Source organism: Nicotiana attenuata, unplaced genomic scaffold, assembly GCF_001879085.1.
Source record: "Nicotiana attenuata strain UT unplaced genomic scaffold, NIATTr2, whole genome shotgun sequence".
Lineage (NCBI taxonomy): Eukaryota > Viridiplantae > Streptophyta > Magnoliopsida > Solanales > Solanaceae > Nicotiana > Nicotiana attenuata.
Window position 1 is genome coordinate 96,933 of NW_017673982.1, and position 5,997 is coordinate 102,929.

The 5,997-nt window shown below is 33.2% G+C and overlaps 1 long non-coding RNA gene across 3 annotated transcripts; it reads left to right on the top strand.

Moving 5' to 3' along the window:
• The first annotated feature begins 250 nt into the window (after window positions 1–250).
• LOC109217765 lies at window positions 251–4,153 on the top strand. Of its 3 annotated transcripts, none has more exons than XR_002066682.1 (4): window positions 251–438; window positions 1,985–2,193; window positions 2,353–2,753; window positions 3,939–4,153. It is a non-coding gene; the product is annotated as an uncharacterized LOC109217765 (long non-coding RNA). The 3 variants fall into 3 exon arrangements; XR_002066683.1 differs by lacking the exon at window positions 251–438 and adding an exon at window positions 537–1,023; XR_002066684.1 differs by lacking the exon at window positions 251–438 and adding an exon at window positions 1,041–1,409.
• Window positions 4,154–5,997: the final 1,844 nt, after the last annotated feature.

The following is a 5,997-nucleotide window of genomic DNA, read 5'->3' on the forward strand; positions in this document are numbered from 1 at the left end:
TATCTACGACCAACTTTTAGGAACGAGTTAATAATCCCGTCGCAAAAAATATATTTATTGGGACAAGATTATATTGCGATCCTTAATGCTTCATTTTATTACGAAGGTACTAAATCTGGTCCCTAAAAAAATTATTAACTGGTCCCAAATTATAATTGAGGGGCATTAGTGTGCCGCCAAATCTAATACCAAAATATTACTCTACATTATTTTCTGAAAAATCAGGCACCAAACCTAATAAATTGAAATAAAAATTTTTAAAAAGTAAAAAAACTCTCTGTATTCTCTAAACACAAATCGCGCGCGCATCAGCTCTGCCCTAGTATTCCGCCGAGCTCTGACCTTGTCCTTTATCTGTATTTTCTCAAAACGTAAGTTGTAAATCTGGTTGTGTGTGAATCTGCCCAAGTTTCCATCTCGCTCGTTTGAGAATCTGTGGTATGCCCCTCTTTCAAGTTGCTATTTTTCGCCGATTGCTTCGCTTATTCGAGTTCTCCGATCTTCTTCTTCTATGACATTAAAAAAATGGAAAGGTTTCATATTTTGGTATTTTTTTCTTTTGTATAATCAGTGAAAAGATTATTGGGTTGGGATTCCTAATTTGATAAGTTAATTTTCTGAAGTTGATTTAAAATTGCGATTCTGCATTCTCTGCGGCAGATTTTAATTGCCTTCTTTTGCTTCGTTGATGTGTGTTTCTGCCTTCCCCACTTAACTAATCCATGTTAGTAGCAGTGTGGATTGTGTACTATAGAAGAGTGCCGAAAGCACCTTCTTGAATTGCTAAAATTGTGTTTAGTGATACCTAGTGGCTTGTAAAAAAATATTATGCTTAGCGAATCTTAGAAAGACAACGAGAAAGACTTTAGCTTAAAGATATGCTGTATTTCATGAATGAGAATATGTAAAAGCTTATTAATTGACCTACAATTGAGAAGAAGGTGATACCAAAGTTACTGTTGCAACCTTGTCTGGTTTGCATCTACATAGAGCAGGAGTTAGCAACAGGTTGTTTGAGTAATGGTTAGTGACATATCCTATAGCATAAATATTGGTGTATTGATTTCTCTTTTATTTTATCAGTACCTACTCTGAATGTAAATGCAGTAATGAGATACCATCTGGGAAAATTGCAATTCATTGTTGCTTGTAATGAAATAAAGATATTGGCGTATGTATTTTACATCTGAAAAAGATTTTCATTTTTTATGTTCAAAAAATGAAGGATTGCAAGTCTACTATTCATTTTCATCTGTTCAAAAAATAAAAATCTGGTACATACTTTCTTTTTAAAGATGTTTTAGAACTTGGGCAGAACAGTACATAATCGCGGTATGTGTCCGTTGGGAGTATCATCGTGGAATGATATTAAGCAAGAAAAGTTAAATCATATGTGGGCGGCTATTGAGGTAACAAATATAGTCTAAGAGTATGTTTGTACATTTTGAGTATTTTTAAGTCTTTTTTCCGATGAATGTGTTTAGATTTTTTAATTGCGATTTCAGTTTCTTGATTTATGTGTATTGAGCTGAAGTCTGTCATAGCTATTGTAAGTTTTAAAGAACTTCATTTGTGTTTCAGTTGTTGCTGCCAATTGTGATCTCAATCCTTGATTGAGTTTCTAAGTTATTTGTTTAACTGAGAGTTGAGTTTAATAATTGTTTGAATGAGTCCTTGATTGTGAAACTTTATTTGGACTGGGAAAGTTGAATAGCTATGGTGTGAGCATCATCCAAGAGGAAATTCAAGTCTTAGTTGAAAATAGTACTTGAAACCTGGAAGTCTTGAAAGCTAGGAGAAGTTATCTTCTTACTTTCTTGCAAAAAGTGTAGCAATGTAGGTGAATTATTTTTCGTTCTCTTTTTATGTTTTTATTGAAAAGGCTTCATGGTAGCTTCATAACTGAAGAGGAATTCAGAATTGTATCACTTTGCTGATAGTATCTTTCGATGCATTTAATCAACCAATACTTTGATTATTGTAGGATAAATTTGAGAGTGTTGACATGAATGATTATCGTAATCATATCTTGGATGGATGAAAGAGTTATGGAATAAATGGAGAGGACACTTACATGCAAAATATGTGAAGGATAAGCCAATCCAACATGCTCTTAAGAATATTCCAAAGGGAGTAGATAAGAAAGAATGGGAGTGGTTAGTAAAGGAACATTTTTCATCAGAAAGTTTTCAGGTATGCCCAGTGATTTAATAGTCTATTTTGCCAAAGCATCTGCTGTCTGATTCCTTCCCTGACACCAAATATCTTTTTTCCGCTATACTTGGAATCAAACCTAAGTGTACTATTTAAATTTATTACATTAATTATATTTAAGCTTATTATTTTACAAAGGCAAGAAGCAATAGGAATGCAGCAAACCGAGCTAAGTTGAAGATGCTTCATCATATTGGTAGCAAACCTATTCGAGAGATTATTTATCAAAAGGTACTATGATAAAATATCTATATTCTCGTAGCTATGTATTTGGCTTTGGGAGTGGAGTAAAGGCGAAAGACTTGAAAGGTGGCACTTCTTCAAAGGTTGAATTACTGTCCGCGCTACGTTCAACTCGAGAGGAAAATAAATCTTTGAATAAGGAAAATAATTCATTACAGGACCGCTTGTCTACCTTAGAAGATGAGATGAAAGAAATGAAGAAAATAAGGAAATCATTCGCTGCTCAACAATCACATGTCTCGCCTACGACATCGCCCGTTTCAACTGAATGACCACTATTTTTGTCTGCTGGCCAAGTTAGTAATAATATACATTACTTTTTAATTTTTTTTGTTGATTTGCATATAGTCATTTCTATCTTATAGATTATATCAGTTGTTTGATTTTACTAGCGAGTAAACTATGAGTAAACAGAAGAAATCCCATCACTATACCATATGTATTGGGATTCTTTTATCACAACTAATTCTATTATCATTGATCCAAAACTCGTGTGCCCAAGTTTCTGTTCACCATGGAAAGAGATAAGACTTGCCACATTGTAAGGAAAAAAGCATAAAGAAGGCTGAATTCTGTTAGTTCTTTAAGTGCAAATCCATAGTATTAGGTGGTTAAAATGCGCCAAGTGTTTTGGTGATAGAAGTATATGCTTTACTAAATCCATTTTATTGCCTGCTCTTTAAATAAGCGTTCATTTCGTGTTTAGTCTGATTTGTTGTATTTCTTATTACATTAGCTGGGGTCAGGAGCTTCTTTGAAGCATCCATGTGCTGCCTGTATAACGATTCTGGACACACATACTTTTTCTTTAAGCTTTTGGGCTGCTTGACATGCACTTTTGTCCAATTGTACACTTGTTGGGTCAGACAGGTATTATTTATAATTAAGACATTAAAACTTTTGATAGAAGTAATCACCTGTAAGCATATCAAAGTGAAGTAAAGGTACAGATCAAAGTGCATTTTTTTAGATGGATAGAAGTGCATTTTCACCCAAAAATGCATTTCAAAATCTAAAGATGGTTCACACCATCAACGTACTTCTTCTGAAAGCTGTCTTATAGTGACTCCTTTACATATTATGATGCTGCTAACATTACAAACTTAGATTCTGAAGAGTTGACGAGGAGAGTTCCCATTTTCTATTTTGTCAATAAGTGACAAATGACACTTGCACACGTTATGATAAATGATGCTGGGTGATAGCACCAAACCACCAATTATGTACTATGTAGAGATTTCTAATTGCAGAGTTGAACTTATATTATAGGTTAAATTTTCTATCAGAAAAAATATATGCGTGACTTCGTTTTACTTTACCTAGGCCTTTTCATGACACGTATGGACAAATTTCCAGACCATTATGTGCCAAAATGATTAACATGCCAATGTTTGTATTAGTTATGTTCTTGCAAATGTAATTTTACATATATTATTTTACTAATAGTTATTCATCGTATTTTCAAATTTTTGTACTTACAGGTTTTGAAGATTGAAGCTACAAAAATGCAAGTTTGGATGACATACAAGCTCATTATTACTTTGCTAGGAATATTATGTAAAACTTGATATTGTTGTCTAACGCAAGATGTTAGCTAAGCTTTTTTGTTAAGGTGTTGAGTAAATATTGAAACTAACATCATGGGATGTTAACATTGTAATCAATATCTTTTTATATCAAGACTTTTTAGTAGCAATTTGATATTTATTTATAAAATAATTTTTTGTGACATCGAGTTTTAGGACTACATGCGGTTAATAAGAGACCAGAAATACGGTCATTAAAGTTACTACAGTTATTTTAAATAGAGACCAGTGGGTCTCGTCTCTAAAATATAATCTACGACCAGTTAAATTCTAGTCGCTAAAAGTGTTGACGGCTGGAAAATATATATTTTTCATAATATATTAATCATCTATTAGGGACGGAAAGGCTGGTCTCTAATATTATTTCACGACCAGAAAATATATATTGGAATAATATGTTAATGGCCTATTAGGGACGAGATATGTTGTCTCTAAAAGTATTTAACGACTAGCTTTTTCTCTCGTCTCTAAAACACTTTAACGACCAGTTTTTTAGAACCGTCGTTGTTGACCTTTAGCGGCGAAAGCTATTGCGACAGGTGGCGACCAGCTTTTTCCCGTCGCAATTGATTTATTAGGACCAGATTTGGATCTTTAGGGACCATATTTCCCTTCCTTAAAGGCCGTTTTTCTCGTAGTGATATTTGTCGCTATATTTCTTGTCTTGATTATTATTTTTCAGGAGCGAAATTTAGTTATTACACCTACTAAATGCAAAAGTTGAAAGTTTTGAACATGAAAATGAGTAAATCCAAATGCTTCAATAATTCGAGACGGTGGGAGCCTGGACCTTAGTAATTACCCCAATAAGAAATTATAGGTAAATAAGTAGTAACTTATCCATTGATATTTAATTTCTTATGATGAGGAAAATAAAAATATTACGTAATAAAATGCCGAACTGTGGTACAGTTCATTTAGTTTATTTTTTTTCTTTTCAAAAGCATATACATTAATTAAAACATAAAGACAAGCAACTGCAAAAAAAAAAGCTGCAGGTTCAGAAATCCATTTTTACGTCTGCTACAGTCTGGAGGCAAGACAAAAGCATATTTTATCCATACTACGGAAAGAAGAGTGTTTTCATATTGGCATATATAATAGTACGTACTATTTATTACCGAACTTGCAAAGATTTTTCTTTTACACCTCTTGACTTTAATTTAAGGCTGACCAATTACTAACACCAAAATATAAAGAAATTGGTTCGAGGCCCCTTTAATTTATACTACCATGTGGCAACTGGCAAGTGTGTGTTAGAACAAAAAATTAAAAGGCGTTAAAGGTTTAAAAAAAATGTGTCAATGAAATTGTAGATTAACTTATATGATGCGCCTTAGCTTCTATTTTGTACACTAACTTTATTTTTTAGATGTGTTTTGGAGAGTGTCACAGAAGTTAATGTTCTCACTCTCGTTTTTGCACAGGTTAGAATTAGGGGTGTACATGGAACGGGTTGGTTCGATTTTTATCAAAATCAAACCAAACCAATTATATCGGTTTGGATTGGTTCAGTTTACACACCCCTAGTTAGAATTACAAATGGTAGTAGTAGTCTAGAATATCTAAGGTGTTGGGGTATGTCCAACATTATCTTAGGATTTGAGGAGGTAAGCTTACATATATATATATATCCCTTCCTTCATGTATTCTTTTTATTTTATTTTAATATACATGGTAAACGTCTGCCAAATTCCCTTCACTGCAGGAGGTGAAACTTGAAAGTTTGGATAAGTGGATTTGGTAAAATAAAAAGAAACCCCATTTCTGCCTAGAAGAGAAACCCTCTGAATATTTAGTCAACATCCAAAATAAGCTAATTATTGAGTCAACCTAACATATCTTTCAGGGCAGAATGCGCAACAAGATATTGACAACTGCTTACTTCTCTTATTTGTACTCACTAGCTACAATTAAAAATCAGAGTCAATGTGTAATCAGTCCAAACAAAACA